Source organism: Lissotriton helveticus, chromosome 11 (assembly GCF_964261635.1).
Source record: "Lissotriton helveticus chromosome 11, aLisHel1.1, whole genome shotgun sequence".
NCBI classification, from domain to species: Eukaryota; Metazoa; Chordata; class Amphibia; order Caudata; family Salamandridae; genus Lissotriton; species Lissotriton helveticus.
This window is the reverse complement of record NC_136072.1, coordinates 61200617-61215336: the sequence shown is the minus strand read 5'-3', so window position 1 is coordinate 61215336 and position 14720 is coordinate 61200617. Positions and strand designations below refer to the sequence as shown.

The following is a 14720-nucleotide window of genomic DNA, read 5'->3' as shown; positions in this document are numbered from 1 at the left end:
ATCACTTCATGGTATGGTACATGTTTTTCTGGCAAATTCCCATGTTTTAATACCTTTTGGTGATGAGTGTTCCAGCAGACAGATACACAAATCACACAACACTTCTGTGGATAACAAATCTTCGTACTGATAGACACTCTTGCACTGTGGTAGAAGGCTGCCAGCGTTGATGGTAAATTATGAAACTTGGTGCCATTGTAAATTTCACTGGAAGCTTAGACTATTTCTTTGTTACTATGGTGTAGTCAGGGTTTTAAGTGAGAAAAAATAAACTGGGGGTGCTTTAAAAGGGGGGCAAACCTCTTAAAAGGGTGTGGGCTATGCTAGTAGGGGTGTGGTCTTAATCAAGATAAGTAGCATTGTGTGCTTCAGAAAATCCCCTCCAATTATCCTACGTATGGAAAAAACATTCTTTAAAGGATTTCCCTTCCTTCTACAACAAGGCTCACCTAGCATACTGTCTCCAGTTCTCAGTAGTGAGCAAAATTAGCATGCGTACATCGATGTGCATGCTGTCACTGCAGCGCAAAAAAACCAAAGAATTTGACTATCTTTGCGAGGGACGAAAATAGAGCTCGATAGAGAATCGTTTGGATGCTCCCTGAAAATAACTGCCGGTTCTCAGACCCAGCCCAATTAAAGCACACCATCCATCCATCCTGTACTGCGCCATCTAACCATCTTTTAATTGATGCATACATTCCTACTTATATACATACATACATACATATGTTCCTGACTTATCTTAAGCATCTATTAGCCCACTCACCTATGGTAAGCACTGTCCAATCCATGCAGCCATACGCCTAAATATCCATAGAGACATCTGTCCCAGAACCAATCTTAAGCATCTATCAGCCCACCCGTCTATTATAAGTACTGGTCCATGCATTCATTTATCCTTCCATCCATACATTGATACATCCATCCATCTACCTATCCATTCATCCATCTGGCCATGCATCCACTTGTCCTTTATTCAACTATACGTCCTTATTTCTGTGCACCCTCCGCCCCGATCCTAAATACGGCGTATTATACTCATCCGCCCAGCCTCTTAAGAGGTCGAAAAGGCTGGCGATAAGCATTGACAGGCAGATTTTTGGTATAAAGAACAACAAAGCTTTGAGTTGCTCTTTGTGGAGCATAGTTCTCCACACTTCTCTGGTGGTGTTTTAAACAAAGGATTATCTAGCGAAAGAAATGTAAAGGAGCTTTTCAGTGTAAGCCGTTAATTTAGAAACATAACAATTTGTCCATTTGTATATAGGAACAATGCTTTAAAGTGGCTGTGACTCACAGATACTGAATACCTGTACTTCTTACATTTGAGAGAGTATACCAGAGAGCTAATTTGGGGTGGTGAGAACCTGCAGTTCTATATTTCCATGTGAAGCACAGTATAGGAATATAAAAGGAATTGCAAAGCTTTTATCTTCATATTAAAGAGGGGGTGTGAGAACTAAGTGAGCCAGGCAAAGCGTGCGTGTGTTTTCGTAGCACTAAAACAAGATACTGTGTAGGGTCAGAGCAGGGTCGTGCTGGATTCACCTGCTTGTGGTCGTCGCAGAGGCGCAACCAGAGCGAAATTTCAGGGAAGCCTAATTCTTTCAGCAATAGGCAGAGTGGGGATGTAGGGGCTGTAAAAAGGGGTGAAAAAGAACAGAGTCTCATTTATAAAAAAATGGTCTTTTGAGACCTGTAAAGTACTCGGGTGCGGCTCTGTGTGTGCGCCCGGTAAGCTGTCTCCGAGGGGAGACAACCTTTACAACGCAACTTTTACTACGCAGTGCCATTACGACGCAACTTTTACAACGCAAACCATGACAACGCATCCCTACTATCCACGGGGACTGGAGTTGGAATAGTAAATTAAACTATTCACTATCCAGCGTCCCAAAGCACTATGCGTTGTAATGGTATGCGTTGTAAAAGTTGCGTCGTAATGGCATGCGTTGTGAAAGTATGCGTTGTGATGTCATACATCCTCTCCGAGAGTCCGGGGCAAAGGGCGTTGTACGCCTGATGGTCTGTCTGCTAATCACCCTACAATGATGTTGCTCCTGCGTTGCAAAAAGAGAAGGGAAATCCTTGGAGAAAATGGCTCTCTTTAAAGGATTTCCCTTATCCTACAATGTGACTCACCTGGCATGATGTCTGCACTTCTCAGTAGTGAGCAATGTGCATGCTCTCACAGTCTCACTGCAGTGCAATAAAAAGAAAAAAAACAGACTACCTTTGCGAGGCCCGAAAATAGAGCCCCATAAAGACCTGTTTTGAGGCCCCCAAAAATAAAGTGCTGGTGCTCAGACCCCCACACACACCGCCCCCTCCCTCCCCAATTAAAGCCCTGGGTGCAGTGTTATGTTTGGGAAGTTGTAGATAAAATTGTTAGGCTAATAATGGTAATTGTTGTGTGTGCCGTTTGGTTGACAATATCATCCTAAGTACATAGATTACATTTTTTTTAAATTCTATCTATAAAGTTGTCTACGGTGGGTTGCAGAGAGAGTTCTGTGGGGTGGTGGGGTGCGGCAGAAAGGTGAAAAGTACGAGGTAGTGCAGTTACATATAAATTGTAGAGGTGTATGTAAATAATTAAATAAATACTTGCTGTATGTTCTATGGCACTACTTGTCATCCTATTGCTCCCCTGTTGTGCTCCATCACGTTGCAGCACTGGGTCTGGAAGTCGTTAGTAGAAGTTTTGTAATTGTATGTAATTATTTTAACATAGTGAACAGATGTAAAAAATAATTGAATCTATTTTTTGTTTTTCAAAAAATTACTTCGTTTGGATTAAAATTTGAAAATGCCTAGAACAAGTGAAAAAAAAGAAAAGAGAAGAAAAATATATATTTGACCAAAAGGAAAGATCTTCAATTAGAGAAAATTGCAAGTAGTACAGAAACAATTTGTTCTAGTAAAAGCACAAGTCAATTTGTGGAAAAAATATTACGAACATTTAATGAAAAAAACATCACACAAAGCAAAGAGAAGAATTTTTCAAGTAAGGTGAAGCAGACTTCAATTTCAAATACCAGGGAAAGGAAACATGATAAAGAAACAGTATCTGTCTTTTTTGGTCTAGAGTGAAGCAGCATATTCAAGCAGCACCCGCCACAAGGTTAAAGATACGGGATGTGACCGCCTGGGTGGTGGTCACATCCTAATTGCACCGTAGGGACCGGCGCTGCCCCTGTAGATGGTCCCTCCACCTTGGGGGTGGGAGGCGGAGGCAGGTCAATCTGCCATCCTAATAGGACCCTATGTTTGTATTTGTTGTTGACGTACTCATTATAAAAGTCAACGTAGGAATGTTGATTTGTAATTGAAAAGTGAAAAGGAGAACAATGGTAAGTGGGAAGAATGTGCAACTTACTTGTTTGTGGAAGGTCGAGTTAAGTTACGTAGTGATCAATGTATATGTAAGTATTGTTACAACAAATTAGAAGAGAACAAAATGCCTGCTAGAGCAGTACTTAGTAACTTAGAATTAGTAGCTATTCCGGAGGAACTGGCCAAATTGAATACATATGAGTCAGTTCTAATTCAATCAGTTCTAATTCAATCTGTTCATCCTTTTCAAACTATAATTTGGATGGATCCTAAAACAGGTAAACTGCCACCAACAGACTTGCAAAGATGGCTGAAAGGAAGAGTGGTGTACTTACCTTTGGTTTTTAAGAAAAATATTGAAACTATTGCTGGAGAGAAAGAGGAAAAGGAGGCAGTAGTTATTTTAATAAATGGTGTACCAACAAAGAGTCGGTAAATATGGCAAGAATTTGTGGATGTTAATAAAGTTGAAAAGGCTACCTTATATCTCAGAGAGAACAATATATATTACAAAAATGTAAACTTGGATGAACAGGTAATAAGTTTAGAAGATGAATCTGAAATTTCAAGTGGTAAAATAGAGAAAGTGGACAAGTCAAGGACTGAATAGATTTATGAACATTACACAATATGTCCTTTGCATTTAAAAGAAGTAATAGGAAGCAGCATTGAGTTATTTCAAATGAAAAAATCACAGGGAACTCCAATGAGTGTATGGGAGAAAAGCTTGGAAGCTCATTGTTTTCCACAGCTATTTCCTACTGGAGAAGGTGGACGATATGATGACTGACCTGTACGGATTCCAGCTTCAGAATATCGGTCAACAAGATTCTATTCTGAATATCCTAGATTTCGACAGTGCATTCCATACATATTTCACCTTTTGTTTGAAAGTGATCTGTCTTCTCTGTCGTATGCAGTGAACCACATACTTAAAACTGGAGTTCACCAATCACTTCTTTCTGCGAAAGAATTTGTGGAGAAAGTTCAAGAAACAGATGAAAATTTAGAAGCACAGTTAATCAATTTGATGGCATATCAACGTGGAACAAATGAGTATTGGTATCGTCATCATGGAAAACTCAAGTGTATGTTACGGAACTTAGGTACACCAATATGGTTTGTCACATTTAGCTGTGCAGAGTATGCATGGGAAGATTTGCTTGAGTTTCTAAGAGCAGCGAGTTCAAATATAAATGTGTACAGATATTTTAATCATAGGTTTCAAGCTGTGATGTCTTTTATCTTCAAGAAAAAGAATCCACCTCTTGGAGAAGTTACCGATTTCTTTTGGGGAAAGGAGTATCAAGCAAGAGGTGCACCTCATATACATATGCTTCTATGGATCAAGGATGCACCTACATTTGGGCATGATTCTGATGAAATAGTATTGTCTTTCATTGAACAGTATGTGACATGTGAGATTTCAAGAGAAGAAGGAGATAGAAACTTGAGACAGCAAGTTTTACGTTTTCCAAAGTCATCAATGTGGAAAGTATTGCAGAAGAAAATACAAGTCTAAAGGAACATTTTACATCAAATGTCTGTTTGGTTTTTGAAGTAATCAAAGGAAGCTGGAACTGTAGGTTCTTTAAGTTACTTTATTAAGATATTATGTTATGATGATAACCCCATCAGGAGCAGCTGTCCTGCTGCTCAGCCCTCATTCAACTGACATTCACAGCACACCAACATTCCAATCATCTAACATTCCACACATCATACATACTAGCTGAGCAGCAGGGAAACACAAGTTACAACATATCTCCCTTCGTTATGGGTACAATTACATAAAGCAATAAAAATGGTTGTCAATAAGATGTACTCTAGTACACATAGTCAAAGATATTAAAACAATGTACCAAAGTACAATTGGACAACACATACTAATTTAATTTAAACACAATCCGCTTTCCTTCTAGAAATGAACAACTATCTTCATCCTACATCCTTATGCCACTAATTATACAAGTTGGCCAGACCAGTATAACAAGTATGACACAAAGGAACAAACTTAACGCAACAACTCATCCATACTACGGGAAACCACACACACACCCAAGCATACCTCAGCATGTATACAACAAGTACAACGTAGCTGGGAAATCACGTGTACACAACAAACCCAAACTGGACATATGCGGTAAACAACTTGTGTTAATGAGTGGCTCGACCACCTGACGCCAACTCACACGCAATAACCATTGGGAACAAACATAACTAAAGGGTGACTATATACTACATAGCCCCCACAAACATGAGTAATGAGTCGTCTAACATCTAGAGACACTCACACACAACACCAGTTGTGTAACAACTCTTTGGTGAAACAATCACCACTCCAAAACTAAATAACTAATGAGTGACTATATACTGCATAGCCCTCAAATAACCAAGTGACCACATATCACATAGTTACACAACCAAGGGGTGGCCATATACTACATAGCCCCCACAAACATGAGCTAATGAGTCGCCTAACATCTAGACACACCCACACACAACACTAGTTGTGGAACAACTCTTGTTACGTTAGTACCAACACCCAAACTACACAACTAAGGGGTGACCATATACTACATAGCCCCCACAAACATGAGCTAATGAGTGGCCTAACAACTCTGACGCCAACTCACACACACACCACAAGTGTGGTACAGCTCTTGGTAAATCAAAACTTACGTCCAAACCCACCAAACTCATAAATTAGACTATATAACAATCTATACACAACACAAACACATAAAAGACTTTTCCGGTGCAATGTCTGGGACACATTCCATTTTATAGTCACTTCATGCGCAGTGGCATAGTCACTTCTGCTGTCGTTTCTGGGACATCTTCCTTTAAATAATCACTTCATGCGCAGATACGGGGCACTTTCCTTAAATAGTCATCCTTCCTAATATAGTCACGTCTGGTGCAGTTTCTGGGACATCTTCTTTAAATAATCAGTTCATGCGCAAAAACAGGGCACTTTCCTTAAATAGACACTTCCAGTGCATTGACTTGGACCTCTATGTAGTTCCTGTAACTTGAGCCATTTAGCTCCTCAAAACAGTTTTCATCAGTGGAACTTGCCGTTTAACATTGATTTCCCTGAGCAGTGTTGGATTAATACTCTGCAGTACTTATTACTACGATTATTCTCCTGAGCCCTGACTGTCTCAACTCATGCAGGCTCTCAACGCGCTCCTAAAATCAAGTCAAAATAAAATCAAAAGGGCTTCCTGGACTGCCTCTCCTTACCAACAACTGCTTCGGTGTTTACTCACGAAAATTAAACAGATCACGCCGCCTCTCTTCTCCGTGCTCCGTTCGCGTTACTAGGCAACCATCATTGTTGCTGTGAAAAGACGAATGGCTGCAATCACGTAATCACGTAATTGAGAGAGACACGAAGACGTCAGCACATAATAGAATGAGTAAGCGCAGAACAAAGAGGGATCGAGTCACTCAGAAAGGTAGGTTGCATGTGTTCCTCGTGCCTTCCACCTTAGAAAGTGACAGTTGCGCATTGCGCAGTTTGCCTGCGTTGTTTAAAAATAAAGATGGTAAAGATGGCAATGAAAGTACATGTACTTGTAGCACATTTCCAATAGCGCATTTCTCAAGCGTGACTTCGCTCATCTTCTTTCACAACTATTTCCAAACACGCATTTCCCTTCACGTAACATCACAGCTGCAGCTTACTCATCTGCTGAAATTTACACTTTTCTCAGAGTAGCAGCAGACTCGATTAATCGCTTTTTTTCTTCCACCGAAGATAAACAGACCACACAGCTGCTGTTATTAAAGCACTTCACTCCCAAAGTCTCGATCTATCACAGTGCAGTTGGTAATTTTCATTCTTTCAACACCGTGACTCGATTTCACTGTCCCACAGAGGCTCGATTTCCTGCCCCTGAACTCTTTTTTTTTTTTTTTTTTTTTTTTTTTTTAATTCCTCAAATACTCGGGAATCATACACCATCTGACAAATGTTTTTCACTTTTCTCCGAGGCTCGATTTTATGCCCCCGAAGAACTAGCCAATTTTAACAACCAAAGACCACAGCTGAATTTAATCTCTTGAATCACATTTATCTGACACACCTGTGTATCAGGGCGACCGATGGTAAGGTCACTGATGGGGTTCTTCCTTTTTGTGCCAGACAATATTAGAAACAAGCATACTTCACCAGATAAAAGTCATTTACCTCAAAATTGGTCTTTTCCAACGATGTTCTTTTGCAGTCCAGTTACACTCTCTTCAACTTTTATTTCTCTTGACTGTTTCACTCTTTTCTTTGTTCCAGTCCAATACTCCTTTTCCTTTTGGTACCTTATTTAAATTGCACGCGTAGATTCTTCTTCAGATTGATCACCAAATGTCGCCAAATGAAGTAATCAAAGGAAGCTGGAACTGTAGGTTCTTTAAGTTACTTTATTAAGATATTATGTTATGATGATAACCCCATCAGGAGCAGCTGTCCTGCTGCTCAGCCCTCATTCAACTGACATTCACAGCACACCAACATTCCAATCATCTAACATTCCACACATCATACATACTAGCTGAGCAGCAGGGAAACACAAGTTACAACAGTTTTCCCCGTCCAGTCATCTCTAAAGGATGAGTAAATTCTTTTTTTTTCCTGTAAAGCACACAATAACTCGGAAATTTCCAAAGAATACCTACAACTTAAAAAGAACAGAAGTGTCAAAGTATATCAATGACTACAATCCAGTCATTTTAAAAATGTGGAATGCGAACATGGACATGCAGTATGTTGCAGATAACTCAATTACAGTTGCATGTTATGTTACATTACATAACAAAATGGGAAAAAAACAGAGATGAAACAAATGTGGGAAGAAATTGCACAAGAGAAAAGCCTTAGCAAAAAATTGTACAGCTTTAAAATGCTTTCCCACCGAGAAATTGGATCCTTTGAATGTTCAGACCCCTTGTGCTCTTCACGTTTATATTCAAAGTCACAAGGAATCATTTGGGTAAGTTTAGGTCTTGCCTGCCAAAGAAATCGAGTGTTGAAATCATTGGAAGAAATTGAACAATTAGCAGCAAATGAACCAGACAGTACAGACATTCTTAAAACGAATATGTTGGACACATACTATCCGAAATGGAGTCGACATCTGGAACAGCTATGTCTGTATGAAGTACTTCAACATTACAGCTTCAAAAGAAATGTTAAACAGAATTTAAAAGAAGGAAAATTTGCAGTAGTTGGATGTAATGGTTGTTTAGTAAAACATGCAAACGGTAATTTTATAAACCACAAGAAACTTAGTTGTGAAACTCCAGATATGCGCGAATTTTACTATTTAGCACTTCTGCAACTGTTTAAACCATGGCGTAGCGAAAGTGAATTACTTGGAGACTTTGACTGTTACAAAAAATCTTTTAATGCATGTAAAGATAGCATTGGATGTAGAATTTCCCCTACATATTTAAAAATGTTGAATCATGAAGTTGAACAGGAAAAGACTATTACAGCTGAAATAGCTCATGAAAGTTCTCAAGATAGTCAAAATAGTGGTCCATGTTGTCGAGATCCTCTTGAACAGACAATTCTGGAAAATGAAGCAGCAATTGCTATGCCTGAAGTTAAAATTGCAATGCATCAAGCACACGAGAAGAATATTACATTAGAAAACGTAGAAGAACAAGTAAATGTTGAACAGAAAGAAATATATGTGCAAGTGAGAGAACGTATAGAACATGGTTTGTTGCATGAAAAAAGGAAGGTGTGTTTATCTTTTAAACCTCTTCTGATGTACATCAGTGGTAAAGCTGGGACAGGTAAAAGTTTTTTAATTAAAGTTTTGACCAGTTACCTTCCAAAAACTACTGGTTCACATTTATGTTGTGTGGTAACAGCTCCAACTTGATTAGCTGCACACAATGTTAAAGAAGTTACTTTGCATAGAATATTGATGTTACCAGTTGAGCATGATAAAAAATTAGAATATCAGAAGTTGTCCGGAGAAGCTTCTTATGAAGTGTCAAGAGTGCTGAAGAAAATTAAACTTTTAATTATTGATGAGGTGAGCATGGTCTCAAACTTAATGCTTGCTTTTGTACACTTAAGAATGCAACAGGTATTAAAAACAGATTACGACGTTCTCTTTGGAGGAAAACATTTAATTGTATTTGGAGATCTTCTACAACTTACCCGTGTAAAAGGAGAACCAGTGTTTAAAACTCTTCTACAAGACACTAAGAAATCTTTGGGAAGTATTGGAAATGTGAATCTGTGGTTACATTTTGAATATAAAGAACCCACTCAGAATATGCAACAAGCAAGAGATGAAGATTATGCAAAATGTAAGAATTGGTGTTCTATGCAAACATGGTAAACAAACCTTTCAAAGTCGTCTACTAAAGAACTTGTTTACTAATGAAAACACACCAGCAGAAGTAATGAACAAGAAAATTAAAGAAAACAAGTCTATAGTTTGCTTAATGCCTACAGTGGAAGAGTGTTATACATTTAATAGAGAGCTTATGAAATTGGAAAATCAAGAAATAGTTCACATTGAAGCTATTGATAAAATCGAGCATCAAGGATTAACAATTGTTCTTTCAGAAAAACCACAGACTAAATTGGATTCTTTGGAAAAGTCTATCAAAAACTGCTGGCTTAGAAAACAATTTAGATGTATGTTTAAACTGTCGGGTAATTTTGAAGCGTAATCTGAATGTAGAAGAAGGTTTAGTGAATGGAGCAACGGGGAAAGTTGTTGATTTTGTGAAATATCAAAATAGAAATGGAATTGAATTCTTGAAAGTTAAATTTGATCAGATTACAGAGGAAAGACAGATTGCGCGTTCTGCTGCATGTTTTTTGCTTGTAAAAGACTTGTATGTTCGTAGAAAACAGTTTCCCTTCTGTTTAGCATATGCAATAACCATTCATAAATCTCAAGGTTTAAGTGTAGATAATGCTTTGGTAAATGTAGGAAGAACTGTGTTTAAAGAGGGAATGGTATATGTTTCATTATCTCATGTTAGAATGTTGTCTGGTTTGTATTCACTTGATTTTGATGAGAACAAGGTTAGTGCTGATGTTAATTGTGTAAGAGAATATAATCGTTTGAGAAGGCTTTATGCTCCAAATTTAGGTGAATATCCCATTTATGAAAAACGTGCTGTGTGTTCAAAACGCAAACATGTTGAAGAATTAACTATGGTTGAAAAGCAGAAAGAAAATCAAGAGAAAAGAAATAATTTAAAGAAGCAGAAAATACAAACAAGTGATGATATTGTTGGATACCAATTAGAAAATGCTTCTGGGGTCCTCTGCTATGGTAATGTTATTCTAAACGTTATATTTTATCTTGAAGATGTTTATGGTGAAATTGTGGAAAGAATTGAGAACTGATAGAATTCTGCTTCTGGTATTCGCCAACTGTTGGATACATGTACTGGATCTATAACTTTTAGTGCTAATATACAACAAGATGCACAAGAATTTCTGGTTATGCTTTGAGTACTAGAAGATGAAGGAATTCAGATTGAGAATTTATTTGGACTCAGTTACAAATGGGAACATAAATGTAAACAGTGTTCATTAACCCCATTGCTGCTGCCGTCGGCTGCTGAACGTTCGGAGCACCTCCTGGCTGGTGCTGCGAATGCTCAACGACTGATGCGGCCCCGCCCACTCTTTGGAACACCCAGCACTGCGCCAAAATAATGGTCGCAGCTAAAGCGTTAACTTCAAGCACTATAGTTGACAGAGAACGATTTCTATTTTTAACAATACTTGACTGCAAATCTGTACCATTTTCCAAATTAGTAAAAGAGGCTGATCACGAGATGATGTGTTCTCGTTGTAAATCAACAATGCTATCTACATTATGCCTACAAAGATATGGAAAATATTTGATTATAATGCTGCAACGCTGTAGATCAAATGGAAGAAGAGTGGAAACCAAAATAAAGATTTTTGTTGCTAGTCAAGTATCTATTTCTGGAAGAACTTTTACAACAGTTGCTATTGTTTTTAAAGCTGGAAGTACTACTACAAGTGGACATTATACAGTTTATTTCACACTTGGAAATGAAACCAAGATTGCCTTATGAATTACCCAACTCATACTTGATATTTCTGAAACAAAGATTTTAGATACACCATTCGGCTTTGTGGGAAGGTGTAAAGATACTTTAAGGAATTCATATTGGATGCTTTCAAAGCAACATTTTTGATACATTAATAGGCGTATTGGGAAACTGTGCACAGAAATTACAAAGTAAAGCTTAGATTTGAAGATTGGAAATAGCATTGGATGTGTTATTTGTGTTCCTTTTGTTTTTTTAACAATCTAGTTGATAGTTTTTTTTCCCTGCTCTTTATGATGAAACTACTCTGACATCACTGTGAATCGTGAAGTTAAGTAGTAGCAGATGACAGCAAAAAAAGGGAGAAAAATTGTTATCTGAAAGCACCACAGAGTTGCGTTGCAGAGAGTTGTTCCTAGGGAATATATGTTGTTACTACGCAAACCATTACTTTGCATGTTTATGCTTTGCAAATACAATTACTTCGCAGTTTTTTACTGCGCAGGCTTTTATTTCACTACTGCTTTGAAAGTACTAAAAATGCTTTTTAAATGCATTTGATTACTACGCATGCCACGGAAACGCTTTTTTTCCTCGTAATAAGTATATATTTTTTTAAATATTAACCAATCCCCTGTGTCAGGATGACAAGGAAATATGGGTTTTGGGTGGGGGATTAATTTAGGAAATCAACTATTTATTTATTATTTGGTAATAAATAAAATTCACAACTTATTTTCTTAAATACTCTCGAATTTCAATCTTTTTTTCAAAATGATTATGTCAGTCATCTTTTAAATAATTTTTCAAATAATCAAACATTTTTTTTTCTGTAAAAAAAATTAATTCTGAGCTAAAAAATGAACATTAAATGCATAAAATATTATTTTTAACGATTGACTTTTGCTTAATGTTTTAAAAGCAATATCTTTTCAAACTAAATTGTACCAGCATATTGTCATTTTTATCAAATAAGTTCCTTCCACTATTTATACACATTTCCATTAACTATTTATATCACAGCACTACCCTAACCCTCAAACCCTACAATACCTTACATTAATTAAACACCACTGCACTAGCATAAACCCTAAAACACTACTCCTACATGTCCTTCCCCCTTCCCCCATTCCTGACCCCACACTCTAACACTACCATGCATGATCCCCCAACACTACCCTAAACCCTAAAACACTACTCTACACTACACAAACACCACAACACTACCGTAAACCCTAAATCACAATCTCCTGCACGACCCTACCCCTACCCCCAGTCCTTCCCCCACACTGAAACACTACCTTACACGAACCCTTCCACTACCCTAATTCCTATAACAATACACTACACTACACAAATACTACAACACTACCCTAAACCCTAATACACTACCCCAGCACAACCCTACCCCTACCCAAATCCGTCCCCTACACTGATCCACTGCCCTTCACAACCCCTTATACTACCCTAAACCCTATAACACTACCCTACACTACACCAACACTACAAAACTACCCTAACCCTAAAACACTACCCAAAGCACGACCCTGCCCCTACCCCCACTCATGTATGCTACCTACTTTCAGACACTACCTTTCACAACCCCTACACTACCCTAAATACAATTACACTACTGTAGACTACAATACACAAACACAACACTACAACCCAAAGCACTACCCCCTGCACGTCCCTGAAAACTACACAACCCCACTTACCTCTCTCTCCTCGTGGTCCCTCTTGTCTCACATGGGTCCTCTCTGCTCCGGCTTCCTGCCCCGTCTGGAAACGGATGCGTCTAGAAACGGATGCGCCTTGAAAATAATGATGGTGATAGCGCATACAATTACTACGTATGGGTTGTAACAACGCTTGTGATGTAACAGCATGCATACTAATAGTATGCGTTTTTACACCACAAGCGTAGTAACGCTTGCGAGGTAATAGCATGCATACAAACAGCCACGTACTAATGGCTGTTCACTATTCTTAGGCCATGCCCCTTTTTTACACCATGCTGCAACTGCGGGTTCTGGCACACTGCTGCTTGGACGATGAAGTCCACTTGTGTATATATTTGTATTTTGTAAGGAAGGGGGCTGTGTGGCTCCCCTCCTGAGGCGTCTATTAGCCCAGGGGACCCCATCCCCAGGGCTTGGCTGTTATTTTTATAATTTTAAGGAGGGGGGCTACGCGGCCCCCCTCCCCAGGCCAATTTCGGCCCCGGGGACCACATCCCCTGGGGCCGGCCCATTCCGTTGAGGATCGCGGGGGGAGACCCAATGCCCCCCCGGTCCTGCCACCCCGGGAAACTGCTGGAGCCGGCCCTGTGGGGTGACATTCCCCAGGGCCATGAAGGGATCCAGGAGGGGGGCCTGCGGCCCCCACCCTTCATTGTAAAAGTCCCAGGGAGGTGGTGGTAACCAGGGCTCGGGGGGTCTGTAAGGGACCCCCGCATTTACATTTTTAGTGCCACAGGAGGTGGTGGTCCCCGGGGCATGTGGGGGCTTGAGCCCCCGACACAGGTTTTATTTTAAAATAAATAGGGCCCTGGGGAGGTTGTTTATTAAAACCCCGAGGAAGTGGCGGTCCTTGGGGCTGTGTGGGGAGATTGGGACCCCCCCACGCATTTTTTTGACAGCCCCGGGGAGGTGACGGTTGCCGGGGCTGCAGGGGCCCCTGCGGACCCCTGCTAATGAATTTACAGTGCCCCAGGACCCGACCCACCCGGGGGCTTTTATTAAAGGAAGCGCGAGAGCCAAATGGCTGTGCGTTTAGTGAACTCTAATCACAAACTAATCATAAACAAAAACAAGTTTAATATCAAAGATCTGGTAAATCAGTGAACCCACCGTATCATCTTAAACAAAAAGTAGAGAGAACAAAGGAGGATGTGAGGAGGAGTGACATGACATTATTCCATCATAACGTAAATTGTCTAACAATTTGCAAGGCAAACCTGCAGCGAAAGCTAAGAAGGCCTCCTTTTGAATGAAATTCCCTTCCATATCCAAGAAGTGGCCAGGATTGAACTGTCCTGGTGTCTCCCAGTGGTCAGGATCATGCAGAGTGGAATGAATACTAGCTATGATGAGAGTACCCTGCAAGAAAGGAAAACATCTTCTCATTTGTATATACTTTTCAACAATTCATCTGAGACAAGATACCTCTTACTACATCAAAACTATACTCTGCAGTAGTGACACAATGTCTTACAGATTTGAGAGTAAACACAGAGCCTCTACACTTTTGTGGGTAATTTGCTCAAAGACACTTCCTTGTTTCTCACCCAACACATTCCTCCTATGAACAAT

General features: G+C 39.4%; 1 pseudogene across 1 annotated transcript in view; it reads right to left on the bottom strand.

Moving 5' to 3' along the window:
- The window catches only part of LOC144791043 (cytochrome P450 2J2-like), a 155355-nt pseudogene that overhangs the window by 57935 nt on the left and 82700 nt on the right, over positions 1-14720 (bottom strand). Inside the window, exon 8 of the transcript XR_013602282.1 lies at positions 14366-14507. The product of XR_013602282.1 is annotated as a cytochrome P450 2J2-like (transcript). The remainder of the gene's footprint in view (positions 1-14365; positions 14508-14720) is intronic.